Genomic DNA, 17,549 nt, shown 5'->3' with positions numbered 1-17,549 from the left:
AAGCCAATTTTGTAAATTCTCATCAAAACGTTTTATATCGATATTAATAAATTTAAAAACCATATGGCTTAATATACACAATAAAAAACTTCCAAGGAAATTATTCTACGATTAGTCATCTCAAAAAAATTTATTACGCAAGCGTTACATAAAAGAGAAACTTTACAATCACACATTCTTTTCTTATGACGACATTCACACTCAATGCCAGTAACTATTCGCCTTGTATTTATTACACACATTAATTGGCATTAAAACCATCTTAATGCGCTATAAATTTTATAGGTTTCTTTTATAACTAGGACGGAACACATCACGGAATTCTTTCCAAAAGATACCACAGCAACACACTCCAGGTAACCTGATACACAACACGCAGTTTTCAACAACCCAAAACATCCACTAACTTACCAAATTACTCCGACAGCAAATCAAATGTGAGTAATCTACCTCTTTAATAGTAATATCGCTTTTTGATAGTTATGACATGCAGAAAAAGATACCAAACGATAATTTGAATAAATACATACGTCACAGAACGAAGGCACAACCGATATAGGAGCGAGCAGGAAGTGAAATCAGCAACCTACGTGCATCCAACCCAGGTGCACCCCTGCGCTCCAGATGCCGGGGTGTAAAAATACACAACAAACGATAAGACCGGGTACGTACCGTTCCACGGGTACCGTCACGTAGTACACATGCAGGCGGTTGTCGATGGCCGCCATAGGGTTGTTTGAGAGAAGCACTCGGCAGACGACTTTTTTTCTCTTCTCACATCCTCTTCCTAAAGAGCAACATCGCTTGACAACAGACAAGCCGTCCTCGGCCGGGGGTGCTTACGCCGGAATTTGACGGGGGCAGGGCGTAAGAGCAGACGACTTTTTTGTTCCCGAGGGCGGATGGTCGCTTCCATGGCCGTGTGGTATCGAGGAGGAAGACCAGGGCATTTTTTTGCAGCCCTCAGGAAGATGGCATTTTGCTGGTCGAGGGGGGAAATGGAGTTCGGGCTCCCTGCGCATGGGGTTGCCACAATGGAGGGCGAAATGTCGCCAAACAACAGTAAGGATAGATTGAAGAGTTGGCAAGTGTGTTTGATATATTTGGCGAAATGAATCTTTATTGAAATCAGTGCTGGTTTAATAATTTTTCTCTCCTAGATTAGTTAAATCTGAATAATGATAAAATGCTAATAAAGAATAGATAAAAAAGTGTCATTTATCATAAAATAATATTTAAATATTAATTCACTTCCAAAAATTTCCACTGAATGGAATTCCTTCACTTCCAATGAAATGATTTTTTTTTAATATAATACACATACTTCAATACCAAATTAATTTTTCTGGATTATTTTTTAAATTCCATCTCCCCCCGAAGACTGAATGAAAACTTCTCAAGATTCACAAAAAGAAAATGACTGTCTATAATAAGATTTCAAGTAATATTATTTACATTTTAAATTCTAAAAAAAATCCAAATTTTATAAAGAAAAAAAAGTGCAAATTTTTTTTTCTTTTATGCTAAATCTCCAGAATACACATTACATTTAAAAGGCATTTACTTTAAACGCTGAGTATTTCTTGTTAATATTTTAATATCACATTCAATAAAGATTATTCTAAAAATAACTAAGTTAAATATGCCATATCGTTTAAAGTCATACATTTGATTTTTTTTTTTCATGATTAAGCTGCCCTTATCATAACAAAACAACCGAAAAAAATGTGTGTGTGTGTGTGTGTTTTTTTTAATTATTATTGTGAAAAGAGTTTTAAAATTGGATTGATGTGCAGAAAATTCGTAGATTATACACACACAAATCAGAATTTTTAATTCCAAAAGCAAAGAAATATATATATATATATATATATATATATATATATATAAGCAAATTTTCAAAAAAGGAGAAAAAAAAAGCAAATTAAATTTTTAAAAAGTTAGGATAAATTAAAATTTAAAATTGTAGAAAAACATCTTAGTCTGGAACTTCCTTACAAATGCTAATATTAAATATTTCATTTGGTTAAACATTTTTTTAATAACGCCACATTATTTTAAAAACATTTCGTTAACTTCAAATACTAAAATTCCCTTCAAATATTTTAAAAACTTTTTTTTAGCAGAAATCGAATTTGTTTTAACCATATTTTATTTCTTTTTATTCCTGCAATATAAATGACTATACCTAAATGACTTCTTAATGGAATTAATCCGTCATTGGATTACGGATATATCCGTATGACAAACGTATCTATACATTATCTTACTGTATTGAGTAAAACCGTCAGGGTCACATGCCAAATATAACTACGCACTTTATCCGATTGTTACTTTCTGAAGAACTTGGATATCAGGCACATTTTTCTTCAGTAAAATGAGCAAAGAATTCTAAAACAATAATGAAATGAAGTATTTGGCATGTATCAGTGGAGCAAGAATTGATTAAAATTAATCATCAGAAGGGAAAACATATCGAAATTTACACAACGGGAACAAAAATCGATCATTTTTAATTATAAGAAAAGAATAAAAATTATTTAATAAATAGTCGATGCAAAAAAAAAAAAAATTGTAATGTTTGGTTAAAAATATAAATAAGAGGGTTTTTTTTTAAATTTTATTTTCTCGAGAAATTAGCTTTTGGGTTTATTCCATTCTTCAAACAACTGATTTAATTAGTGATTAATAGCCTATGGCAGCTATTTTGTCAACAATAGCCTCTCAATGTTGAATATTATCATGAAATAAACATTTATTCACATTGGTTAGTAATTTACAATTTTAAAAGTTTATATCAACTTCTTCCTCAATAGCTGATGTGTTGATTTATATAGGAAGCAAATATAGGCACTTTCCTATAATATGTATTTCATGTAAAAATGTCATCAAAATTATGCAAAGCATTAAAAAAAAATGTTAACATTTTAATACCACCTTAAAACCACCATTTCCAATAACTGCTACTGAGGGGTTGAATAGCATAGGTAAGTGAAAGAAAGGTGGAAGGGGGGGGGGACTACAGAATTCTAGGCACGGAGCTATTGATTTGCGAACAGGGGAGCAAATGGGTAGCAAAATGTATTCGATCATTGCCTTTCACGTTGACGATTCTGGGAGGTTGCCAACAGCATTTTCTCACTTCCGGCATTATCGGAGGATTCATTTTGCGCTCTCTTCCCAGGGCCTCGCGAAAAGCCATTTCAGCTACAGGTTCGAAGCGCGTGGGGGGGGGGGATGATCTCAAAGGAAACGCATAAAATGCTCATCATATCTCTTAACCAAAACTAGGAACACATGAGTAATCGATTTATAATAATGTTTTACTAAATCATAATTATTATGACTATTCAGTCTTAACTATAAGACTATTTAACCATTAGTTAGCAATAAAAAGCTCTTTATAATAATTGAATGCATTTTTTTTTAATATGTCTATTTTTCCCTTTTTACTTCATATATTATTTGTCTCATAAACGTCAAGCTAAAACAGTATAAAAACTATTCATAGAAAAGTTAGATTGTTTCCTATAGTGCGGTTAAAAAGTCACACGTTGTATGAATATGCGTTATAAGAAATAGTTCAATGCAAAATATTGACCTTGCATCAATAATAAATAAAAATCTTGTACTGTACAATTTTCTAGAGCAGGCGATTTTTTTAACCGCGTTATATGGGAGTCTAATGTAACCTATACCATAAATAAACATTATGTATTCACACTCTAGTAATTTAAAATATTACCTAGAAGTGCAGTTAAAAGTACTCAGAAATATTATATTCGATTGCTCGGATTGATAATTTTTAATCTATACACTTTCATTAATATTTCTTTCTTCTTTCATTAATATTTAATAATAATTCTTTCATTAATATTTAATATATAATAATTCTTTCATTAATGTTTAAATCCAAAAATCCATTAAGACGTTTAAAATAAATGGCACGTCCAGTTATGCAAAAATAAATCTATAATGAAATAATAAGAGTAATTATTAATATTAAATAATATTGAAATCTGGTATTGCAGATTTCAAATTACCATGCGAAAACATTTTTATTTTGCAATATAAATTTTGATTGCAGAGAGTTGGATTTCTAAATGACAGTTGGTTCGAACCATCCGATATATATACTGAAAAAAGTAAACTGATCATCATATCATTTTTTCTGCAAAAATATCTGCAATAATGTAATTTGAATTAAAAGCAGATAATTGTAATTCAGAGTCTAAATTTACATGTTTTGAAATTGAAATTCCTTTTGATATTTAAAGTTTTTTTTTATATCTCAAATTCCCACAACAACGGCCCTTGATTTTTATATTTATATCTGGTTATTTTTTTGGGGAGGGGGGAGGAGAGGGCACCATAAATCTCACTCTCAAAACAACCCAACATCATGTTCTTACATAACAAAAATTTTAAGATTGCAGTTCCTGTTACGCACCTGGTTATTTTTAAAATCAGTTATTAACACTACTTAAGAGTTAATTTATTTTATTAATCATAGAAGAAAAGAAATCGTATGTCCAAATTAAGTAAAACCACCTATGGAGACGATGGATGCTGAAATTTGGCGATATTTCTCGAGGCGAGTTATTTGGCGCTAATATTAAGAGAAAAAGCGCCAAGACCTGGCACCCTTCGCCAAAGGTGTTTCCCCGTCATCTCCCAATCCCGGCATCCTCTTCACCGTCTCCAAAAGAAGATAGGTTTCTGAGAGAACCCTTTTCTTTCAGTTGCTGCCTCTCCAAACAACAACCAAACTGGATGACATTAAAAAAAAGTCGCCACAGATTATGGTAAAGAATTTTTTAAGCAATTATTTCAATAGATAATGTTCTTTAAAAAATAAAGAAAAGCATTTTTATTGCTAAATTTCCTGAAGAATGGAATAAACTTTTATGCAAATAAGAGGAACCCTGAGCATCGAATCTTTTCGACCTCTTTCGATCGAGCATCGAATCTTTTCGATACATTATGTTGAAATTTGAATGGTTACTTGTCGGTTTTAACGGCGATCAAAAAGCACCAAGAAAACAATTTCGCCAATTTGGCAATTTCAATCGTTACACTATAGAGCACGCGATTCGCACATTCAAAATTCTTCATAATAAATAATAATGCACTTGAGTATATTTTTATGATTTGGCGAAATTTTTCCATAGTGATTTTTGGGCGCCGTAAAAACCGAATTGTATCATTTGAATATACTTAAGCTAAATAAAAGAAGTTTCAAAACAACAACAGCTGCAAAATGGCAATTCTTGTCATATTTGTAAGTGTCAAGATATGGAATATATACTATAAATCGTTTCACATAAAATAATTATAATAGTCATAAATACTTTTTTTTTGTATTTACCATACATTTTAGTGAAAGAGAACTTTTACAAAAAATTATCATCAGATCAAACACTGTACTTAAACATTTATCAACCTATCACAAAGAATTTCAGAAGTACAGCACTTGAAACTAGCTCTAGAAAAATTAATTGAAAAAAGTTGAAGCTCCTCACGTGTTTACTAACAAAAAAGAATTTATATAATTACCCCTAAGCAATCTATTTACAAATAAAAGAAAAAGATTTTATTTTCAAATCTTTATGCACAATTTTAAAGATTTAAGCTAAATATTTTAACAATTTCTTATACACTTAACCTATGCAAAAAACATTAAAGTTTATTTTTAAGACATTCGAAATAAATATTAAAATAAAAAGTGCAACTTTTTTCTTCTAAATAAGAATTTAAATTTCAAAGTACTTAAAAGAGCAGAAATTGACCAGATTTTGATTGACAAAAGTTAGAATTACTTTTTTAATAATATATTGAAGAAATACAGAAAGAAGATATATAGCACATAATAAGCTAAATAAAGGTGTTTCTGATAGACAATTCTATTTATAATTATATTACACGCTGTTTTCACAGAAACTGAATAGAATGAACTAGAGGTAACTAAGCTTCACAGAAACTGAATAGAATGAACTAGAGGTAACTAAGCTATAATTTGGTTACAAGTACTCCGTTACATAAATTCATTATCAAACGATAATTATTTAAATAAAGTTGATCTTAAGCAAAACATCTTAGTACAAAAAGGGTATTAAACCGAAAAAGAAAGCTATTTTTAATCGATATATTCAATAACAATTATACAATCTAGCAATAAAACAAAATTAATTTTTAAAATAGTTCTCCATAAATTTTTTTAGTGGAAGAAAATTTATAGAGAAAAGGTCATGCACAAACAGTTTGGGTTTCGAAAACTGTTACAAATTCTCTTCAATTTTTCTTTAACAAACCCCCAACAAAAATTTAAAAAGATAACTTAGACTAATATTTTTTTCAATAAAAACTTCCGGAACAATTGTTTAAAATTAAAATTTAAACTAATACTAGCCTCCTTCGAAGGTAACCATATTAATAATATTAATTTAGTCATGCCAGCTAATTTGATAAATTACATCTTATCACAACAAATGTTAACTATGTTAAACTATACAGGCCAATAAACAAAACAATGTTGGCGACATAGATGTAATGGTTGGAACTGGAGTATTTTATTAATATTTCCTTACAGAAAACCAGGGTGAATTGTCTTCCTCAAACTTTCACCAATCACTCCCCCCATGCGTAAAATTGCGTCGCAGGGGTGGTCGTTAATACCCTGCAAAGCATTGGTAAACGATAGTTATAAATTATAGATCTTTGGCAAGAATCTAGCATTTTACTGAATCAATTGTGAGAATATGTATTTCGGACAAATCTTTGCCGACCAATTAACACCAAAATTTAACAGGAAATTACAGTTATAGTCACAAGATAACATACTGAATTTCATTGATTTAAGTCATTGCATTTGCATGCTGTTAAAGTAGAGGACAAGCGGTTAACAATTAGACAAGATTAGCTAAAAATCTGATAATAATCTATATTTTTAAAGTTAAACTTGTGTACCAAATCTTATCTATATAGCTCTGTGCGTTTTATAGTTACCGAGTTCACTCTATTCTAACAACCCGATTTCACGTCCACTGATTTCGTTCAAAATTTGATAGATATCGACAAATTTAATAACAAGTCCATATACCAAATTTTAGCCATCCAGCTCAAAGCGATTTATAGTGGTGCTCCTAAACAGATAAAAGGTGAAAAAAATATTTTTCAGACTCAAGGAGTATGAAACAAAGATTCGTCAAAATCTCGAATTCAAATTTTTTGACGAATATTTCCTCTGTACTTCAGTTACGAGAAAGTAAAAAGATGTCAAGTGACACAGTATTTATGAGATTTCTCACAAAAAACAGGGAATGATTATGGACCAGGCGATCATTAAAGACATATCTAGTGATTCGATATTTCCTTATTATTTAAATGCATAATTTTTTTTTTTTTTAAATTTTCGGATACGAAATTATTGTGCTTTTTTTTTTTCCTCTTGACAAAAAGGGTTTAAAAAAAAACAAACCTCAAAAACTATGTTAGAATAATTTTGCCTCAAAATTCCCAAAACTAAAAATGATATAAACCACAGTCAAATGCAAGTATTCCAGCCCAATCGCTTGATTCTGCAAATTCAATTTCGCATATAAACACAAGATTTCAGTGCCACCTTTGTTGACGAGGCAGGGAGGGAGAAACGTGCACGCGTACTGAAGAAATGGCGACAGACGGATGCCACTAAGTGAATGGAGCGTCCCCAAGAACTGTACCTGCCGTTACGTAGTGGGAAAAAAACGCTGGTTCCCAGCCAGCCACCAGCAGTCCGAGACATCAAGTTCAGGAGAGCAAGTCTGACATCCGAGGTATTTTGAGTGCCACTCATGCAACAATGAGATACAAAAAGAGGCAGCTATTTCAGTCACCTTTCAACACCGTTAAAATTAATTCTGAAAGGTATCGTAAATCCCTAATCATCCTAATTGAATTCGAACATTTATAAACATTGATCTCAGAACAAATAAAACAAAATTTGATAATCCGGCAACGTCCGATATGTTTTTAACTGGAAATAAAAGTTTAATTTTTCCTAAATCACTGCAAATTTGAATAATTTTTGAAAACTCAGGATCACACACATCAATTAACCACCATAATACCAATGTACTGTGCTGTTTTAAATTTAAATAAACGATGCTCGAAAAACTCATAATTAACACCAAACTTCATCTTCGATTGTATTCCAAAATACGTTTTAACATTGCGACAAAACTCGTTATTAACCCATTCACTGCCGTATACGAGATATCTCGTAAGAAACTGCTGTAAAATAAAGCGTCTGTAAATTTCTCTGGCAATGAATGGGTTAAGTGCAATATTATAGGTAATTTCTAAACTGTTCACTATCTTTCCAGAAAAGTTCTTATCAGTTCTCTGGCTAAAATTTAATCTAGATATTTACTTAAAACTTTTTGAAAAATCCTCATTTCTAAAATGTTTTAGATAGAAGTAAATTAATGAATATTTCCCCCACCTTAATTAGGTAATTTTAAAAACTGTAATTAGCTCTGGCTAATGTAACTTCATCACAATTAATAAAGCACAGATATAAATCAATAATTTTAAATGGGAGAAGTAAAAAAAACTAGTAAATAAATATAACATGGTCATAAGAAATGGAAATTGACATTTGCATAATATTTCAGCATGATAAAATTGATAATTACTTAATCTGCCTATTCTTCGCGATAAACTATTCTTAAAAGATGGCTTTTAAAAACACGATAAAATGCAGTACATTCTAGTATTTTTTTTCCTCCATGCATATATCTAACTAAATGCAATTATAAAAAAATAAATTCAAGTTCATTCTTTCAAGGTAAGGTAAAAAAAAAAAAGTTAGTGGTGCTTTCACCACAACGTAGCAAAGATACACCATTACAGCAGTACACAAGTTTTCACTACAATAAACATACGCAATCTGAAAAACCACTTTTACGAAGTTGCCTAAAGGACAAGTATTGCAGGAAAATTCAAGCTAAACTGGTTTGAAAAGAAAATTCAAATCCGAAAAAGAACTTTCATTTCATAAGAAATTAACCTGAAATAAATATATACAACAAAGAACATAAAAATATTTTCATATCCATACGTAATCAATTCATGCTTGTTTTGTAAAATAATCAATTCATGAAAAACTAGTAATATGATAGAGAGCATTTATTTAATCGCACTTTGGCTGTATGCCTGAGACGGCATACACTTTGAACTACTGTGAGACATGCGCAATTGGTTTTCAAATCAAATTTAAGAAGGATATTTCCTGGTTATCATTCGATCCTGAATTTATTTCATGTAATCATTTTTCGAGAAAGGAAATACAATCTTTTTTAGGCAGGAGGGAGGTGGGGAGACAAAAAGATGGAAAGAAATTGGCCACTTCTCCGGTTTCGTAATATTTTCTATCTTTTTTTTTTTTTTTTTTTTCCCCGCCAGTAAGACATTTTTACACTTGTATTTTTCGTATTACAACACAGGTTTCCGAATTAAATTTCACAATTCAAATACAGATTTCGAACCTCTCTTATCAACTGCATCCAATAGTAGGTACAGATTACAATTTTGTAGTCTGCACCAATTATTGGGCTATTGTATTCAGTCCAATAGCAGATAAATATTATAATTTGAAGCTCAAATGCTGAAATTCACATATTATGTTTCAGTTATTGGATTCACACATACAATGATAAACCCTTTGGTACATTCGGGTTCAAAATTTTACAGACCGGCAAGTCAAATTTCATCCCTATCCACGTTTCACAAGCCAATATATAGGTAGACAGATAAGACTTCTCAAAGACGGTTTTCGTCCAAAAGTCGCCAACTGTACAATTTTGATGTAATATCTCATTAAATTTAATCCGTCTAGTTTGTTCCTTTTTGAGTCCCCATGTTATTAGATGAATAGAATTAGTCTGAAATAGGAAGGTCTAAAACAGAAATCAAAACCTCGAGAAGGCGTTCATGAAGATTATAGTACTTGTACACATTGCATTGTACATACTTATAGTACTTGTACACATTGCATTGTACATACTTATAGTACTTGTACACATTGCATTGTACATACTTATAGTACTTGTACACATTGCATTGTACATACTTATAGTACTTGTACACATTGCATTGTACATACTTATAGTACTTGTACACATTGCATTGTACATACTTATAGTACTTGTACACATTGCATTGTACATACTTATAGTACTTGTACACATTGCATGGAAATAACCAGCGGAAGTGGTCTTCCCAAAACTTTCTCGCATACTCTCTAATAAAGGTGTTATACCAGAGAACGCCTTCATGGTATTGGCGTACTATGTTAAGATATATTTACCTTTGGAATGAACTTATCACTTTTTTTCTGAATCTATCGTGTCACCCTTGGCGTGGTTTTTGGCGACTGAACCCTCACATACGGTTAATAGAATCCGAAAATTGAATTTATGTCTTGGATACGTTTTTCCCAATCGATTGAAACCAAAATGTGACACAGAACAACAATTAAAATCACAAAATCAGTTCAAATTTGATATATTTAAGTCTTTCTGTTTTTGAGTTATCACTTTTACATGTTTCTAAATGTACGGGCCGACAGACAGTCAATCCCTTATTGATTTAGCTCAAAATTTGACAGGTTTCTAGACTATAGATAATTCTATGACTTGAATTTCATCTTGTTAAATTATACCGAACAGGCAGATTTCCTCTGATCGGATTTTGCTAAAAATTTGATAGAAATCTACAAGTTTGGTATAAAGTCCGCATACAACATTTCATCCTTCTAACTCAAAGCGTTTTGGGGTTATCTCTATCACAGACAGACAGACGGTCATTTTCCAAAAATAATTTTCGAACTCAGGAAAGTCTAAATCGCAGAGATTCACCAAAGTCTCGAGTTCGAATTTTTTAACGATTACTATACTTTCTCTATACGACATATACGAGAAAGAAAAAATATAAAACTAGCTTCCTCAAAATTCCGCACAAATAACAAAAGGAAGGAACATGCGTAAGAGTATCTGTAAGATCGCATTATCTAAAATGACAAACAGTGAAACACAGACTAGCCCACTTTTCCTTTACAAGCTGCGAAAGAAGCACTACATATTTGAAGCATCAACGCAACAAACTAATCCGACAATCCGGGCAACAACATCACGTCCTTTCACATCACACGCCAGGAGCAGACGTGCTGCGATATAATGGAAAACTGATATCTATCTACTAAGTCAAACGTTATCCATGAAGTCATACAACACACAAAAAAGAGAAGAAAATAAACTAACTTTTTCCAGAATACACACAAGAATTTTCTTTTTCACCAAAAAATTGATAAAGAAAACTGAAATAAGGTAGGAGTTTGTTCTAAAAGAAAATACCGGGCCCATCCCACATCCCTCCCTAGTGTCTTTTCCAAAGTCACGAACTGAAACTCCCAATTACGTTCCGTGAGCAGATCTGGTTTCTACAGTCAACCCTTTCCAAAAAGCAAAGAGGGTATTTTTTTTTTCTTTTTGTCCAAAGTGCAATAAATCATTTTTAAGTGGAGGATACTGGATGCAACTTTTATCCCGAGTTCTTAAAGATGGAGGAGTAAAAAATCTTAAATCTTATTTTGAAGCGAAGAGGGGTTTTCTCGCTTCTAATAATGCACTTTTCATTTTTTTTTCTCGAATTTATTATGAAGTGAAAGCTAAAGGAAAGGATTTTAGTTATAATTTACTGAAGATTTGGATTTTCAGATATAGATAACCAAGAGTTCTCGTTTATATCAATAAAACAGGACTTTAAGAGAGAAATTTAGTTCTTAAAAAAGTTTCGAAAGCATCTAATTATGCAGATCCAGAAATGAAAATGAATTTAAATTATTACAAGGAGTCGGTCATGACATGGAAGCACTTTTCTTTTTAACAAAATGAATGAAACGCAATGGAGTAGCAGAAATTGAAAGATCGTCAACTGCTCGTTTGAAAAAATGCATCAAAAAATGGATGTTTAAGAATTTTAAAACATACAGTTTTGCTTTAATTTGCAGTGTGTCTCTAAAATCCCCATACAAATGATCAAAAGATATAACATGTATACAAAAACAAGTTCTTGCATAGGGCTGCAAATGTAAAGAGTGACCATCACAAATGGCTTTTTTTAGTGCAAACAATGCGATTAGTTATAAAAAAATGTACTGATATAAGTTTATGTACGATCATACTTTTAACACACATCAAAAATTTGAGAAACAAAATATTTAGCTTTGCAGTTGTGTCTTTTACCTTATTTATAATTTTCAATATTTTCTTCTTAATCTCAGGCTAGCAGAGGGTTTTTTTTTCACACAGTAGATATTGTTTCTAAACCATTTATGTTTCATTGTGAAGTGAAAATAACACTCCACAAAGTTTTAACAATATAATCATAACTGCGAAGTCTGATATTCATATATTTCACATGTTTCTTAATATGTTAAAATTTAAATGGTACAACTACCATTAATAGAGAGTAGTATACCAACAAACTGTTTTTTTTTACTTGTATCATTATATTATATATATAATAGTCCACTGCCGTCTGTAACGCTGGACGAAATTTTATAAAATCCCTTTTCCTTTTTATACGCGTCACTTTCGGATTAACAAATTCCGATTTCTATTTTGGCGGCAAATAAGCGATTGATTTATGGCAGTGCGAATAAAGCTAAGCATGAATAAATAATATTTATGCCGATTCATTATGTTTACCTTTTCACAGACCAAACTGAAGGTCTTTTACTAATGACTAATTTTATTGCTACTATTTTTATTGAAAATTTCTTTTATTTTGAATTCGATATTCCATTTTCTTTCTGCTAATGGATCACTATTTGTTTCAATTCGATTTTAGTGATTAGTTAGATCTGAATGTTCATGAACATTACGGAAAGAGATTAGCCCATTACTAGGAACCAAAACTTCTAATGTTTCTATTCCATTATATATTCATTTCTAAACTGTATTGCAATTAATAATAATATATATTATATATAACTTAAGCACTTTGACAAGGAGCATGACATTTTCTACTACACCTTTCGTTATTTAATCTGTGACAATTAGATCCGAAATAATGTTAACAGAAAAACATTCCTTCTGATGGCCTATTTTTTTAGACATAAATAATCAGTCTGTAATTTATTGTCAAAGAATCCTGTAGCGATCGCTCTATGCAATTTAGGTAAGTTCTTATTGCAAAAATGACGAGTTCTGTATGTCTAATCTAATAGTTGTTTCCATGATTGAAAACAACCTTAAATATTGAAAATAAATATATACACAATAGCATAATTTTCACTGTAGAAACTGAAAGCAGAAGCAATACCAAATGCAAAAGACAATTTAGATTTTTTTTTATTATTATTAATTGCTTGGTTAAAAATAGTAACTATAGTTATTTTGCAAAATAACTATTAGTTTACGACTCTGCACGTTTAAGAACAGCTAAACTTTGCAAAATATTATCTAAACATAAATAACTTCATTGAAAACCAAAATCTTTAAACTATAGCTACATTAAATTGTTAATTAAATCTATACATAAATAAATTAGATAATGTATATAATATATCAATGAAAAATAATTTTTAAATTTCTGTCACCATTAACACTACATAATTAATAGGGGATAAGATACACCATTTTCATAATTAGATGCAACACTATTAGTTCTTTAAAAAAAACTTTTCTGTAAAAATTAAAATATGCGCAGTTGTTTCATAAAAGAAACCGGAAACCATCCGGAAATAAAAGAAACCGAAAAGTTATTAGAAATTCATATTCAGTGCTTTGTCTTAATAGGAATAAGAAAAAAAAGCACATCTTATTTTTAGGAAGGAGGTGTGTGTGTACAGTTTTTATTATATTTTCATACATTTTTCAAGACAAAAAATCCCAACCCTCTAGATTTTAATAGTATTTCTGAAGAAATAATGATTATAAGACAATCATTATAACGATTATCAATCCCACTTTATACATCATTATATATAATATCAATCACATGATGATCATTATAATGATTATCATGTGATCCCAAATCATGAAAATAAGTAATGCAATATATACGTCTCATGCAATTGTTCTTTAAAGTCTAACTTTTCTTTACAGAGTATCTGATCCCATCTTATTCTTTTTGTTTGTTTTTTTAAACCACAATATAAAATTTAATTAAATGAAGAAATTAGTATTTTCATCATTCAATAAATCATAATTAAAAAAGTTGATTACTTGGTATTCATTTAAATTTCTGAAAAACACTTGCAATCTTTTTTCCCAATTTCTTTTGCATTCTAACTTTATAAATATATTCATACAAAGGTTGATTTTTCATCTTTCTTTTAGCGAAAAATTGGCAAATCATTGGCAAAAATTGCAAGTATAAATATCTTAACTGAACAATATTGACAATAAAAGTAAGTAACCAAACTTTAAGCGAACTGTTTAAAACTATAAAAGAATTTTAATGTCCGTTATTGCAGAGCAAAATGAAAATAATGCAAAAGCTCTTTAGTTTCAAAGCAGTATACTTAAACATACTGCACATAATAAAGTTTAAGAATTAAACACTTCAGAAGCTTTTAAAGTGCCATTAATAATTGGCATCTTTATTTCGATTAACACCTTCGAAAAAATTTTTATCATTCAAACACTTACAATAGTTCTGAAATACTAATAAACAATAAATAAATATAATTCTTTAATTTACTTTCACTATAAAGAAAATGCTGTTTTGAAGTTTTCTTTGCAATTATCTGCTTCGAAGTTTCAACGTTTTAAATGTCTAAGTTCAATTAATAAACGAGGAAAAAATAAATAAAAACCACATGAGATTCCCTCTTCTCGACTTTCATTAAGATGTCGAAAACGTGAAAGGGAAAAAACATAATTAAATAATTTTTTAAAAAACTGGACTGCTGAGGTTTTAGAACGAAAAAAAAAATCGCAAGTTTAATTGCTAAAAGCTTCTTTGAAACTAAGAAGTTCCCGTCCATTCTGCAACAATAAAATGACTTCGATCTAAATTAAGCTCGAATTTTAATCTAAATTCAGAGCTCACGAATTCCCAATGGAGAATAAAAAGGCACAAAAACTTTTAGAAACAATCCAGATTAAATTGCAGCAATCTGTAAGATGTTCTTACAGAAGAGCACAAAATTGTTAAAGGAAAAAAAAAAAAAAAAAAAAAATTAACACTTTAAATGCCACGAACCTTTTTTGATTAGTTAATATGTAAAGCACTCTTTACGAAGGAAAGAATACTAAATGAAAGACGACATGTAATTTATAATAAATTAGGTTAACCAGTTAAGTCAATTATTAAATAAAATATTTCATATTTCTTGTAACTGAAAAACGCCAAGTCTGAACTTTATAAAAGAAATGTTAACAGAAAATGGGGGGGGAAAGAAAAGAATTTCACGAAATGCTTATTTTTATTAACTGCAGTATTAAATTACTGGCTAAAGACAAAAACCACCATTTTTGTAATAAAAATCAACCAAGTTTCTATAATTTTTATTACCTATTATTTCTATTTATTACCAAATTAAAAAAAAAAGATTTACAATATCCTGAAACCCAAAAATTTCGAAATTTTGTCTAATCAACCAACATTTTTTTTAATTCGGAGTATTTTTAATAAAATATGCAATAAAAATAAATGTACAGTTTCATTTTCCACTAAAATTCAGCATCCAAAATATAATACGTCATTTTAGAAAATTATCCATGTTTCATTTTCTATGGCATAATATTAATAATAATAATAATAAAAAAGTTATATATATATATGGAAGAAAAAAATTAAATTTAGCTTTTTTAACAGAATTGAACCTTAAAGATTGCTTTTTAAATTGAACCACAAAGATTTTTTTTTTCACAAAATTGTTCACTTAAATAAAATTATTAATTTTATTTTATTCATATCCTACATTTAAAACCAATTTTATAAATACAATAATTCCATGCAATTAATAATATCCTATGAATTTGCTATTAAATGTTATGTAGTTTTATACTATTGAGCCTTTCCTTTAAAAAATTTGTTCCAATATTAGAATATTTTAATGTTTAATCTATTTATTAAAAAAAAACGATATACAACGTTCTATTAAATATTCTAATGATGGTATTTATAATAAAATCAAAATCTCATAATATGTTTTCACTGCCAAACCCATTTTCACAAACAAGGAGATAAACAATTTGAAAAATGTTATATCAGTATCGCCATCTATCGGTTGACTGGTAAACGAGAAGTTCTAATTCTGCCTACTCGCCAGACGTATCAATTAAGATAAATATGTCGAGCATGCATTTTATTTTTGATTCGGTATTCACCTTGCGACGGGAAAGCATTTTTTAAAGCTTACAATGACTTCCTTATTATGATTGGCAAGGCAGCAATAGTTGACGTGATCATGACATTCCAAGAGCAAAACTCATGCCAATGTTGCCAGACGAGAGAAAAAAATATGAGGCAGTGTATTGATTTGGGTTACGGTTAAGGCTATTTATACTGAATATTAGGATAGAAGCTTTGTATTTTTTTTTATTCGCTTTTTCACTTAGTTTTTCATCCTTTGTGTCAAAGCAGAAAGAAGGCTTTCAGACATATCAGCAAGTTAACGAGCCTACGCCATAAACACAAACATTTCTAATCTGTGAGGTCTTCATTTAGTTTCATTCTTTTTTTTTTTTCTCTCTCTTGCTGCCAAATAAATGAAAACTTCTTTCAGTGTGAACTAAGAAATTATTAATAGATTGATGGATTTCAAGGAAATAGCAAATGATAAAATGGTTCTATTTTTAAGGATTTTTTTTCTTTCAACATGTTGGCAATAATCGGAAGCCGGGGTCAAATAACAATCTAAATACATTTTTTTTTTATTTCTTGAAAAACCCATTTATATACGATCTTTTACTAGAAAATCGCTTACGGTAGCCGATTAGGTTGAAAACATTAATTTGGATGAAAATTTGCATTTTTATTTATTTATTTTTGCAGTTTCAAAAAATAGGTACGTTTCTGTTTCCAGCGACATTATTATTTTGTCTCTATATCAATTAGAAGCCAAGTTGTAGCAAACTATTGACATGCAAGCGATGTTTATTTGAAGCATTTAAAAACTTGAAATGCATTTTCAGAAAAACGAGGGGTTTTTTTTTCATAATCCTACGAGTATCATCATATTTCCAAAAAATAATCCAGATATCTTAATGAAATTATAATTAGTACTCGTTATGTTACGCAGAATATAATGAACTATGAACCTGCTGTTGAATGCTCTGCAAGTGGATTTATGATTATTTAATGTAAGTATTGTTATTGTTGTATTCCATAATGTCATAGATAATTATACGTATTACAATTTTATTTTTGAATACAATTCTTATATAATAGTTATTTATGCTCTAAAATATGTTCCACATGTAATAAATACTATGGAGAAAATAAACTAAAATTTTATTTTTCTCTAGAACAATTCTAGATTTTGTAAATAAATG

At 29.9% G+C, this 17,549-nt stretch overlaps 1 protein-coding gene across 1 annotated transcript in view; it reads right to left on the bottom strand.

Annotated features, from left to right (window-relative positions):
* LOC129962643 (uncharacterized) overlaps positions 1-17,549 on the bottom strand; it is a 383,150-nt gene that overhangs the window by 9,539 nt on the left and 356,062 nt on the right. The gene's annotated exons all lie outside the window — the stretch shown is intronic.

Source organism: Argiope bruennichi, chromosome 3 (assembly GCF_947563725.1).
Source record: "Argiope bruennichi chromosome 3, qqArgBrue1.1, whole genome shotgun sequence".
NCBI classification, from domain to species: Eukaryota; Metazoa; Arthropoda; class Arachnida; order Araneae; family Araneidae; genus Argiope; species Argiope bruennichi.
Note: the sequence above shows the minus strand (reverse complement) of the source record. Positions and strands in the feature narration are given on the sequence as shown.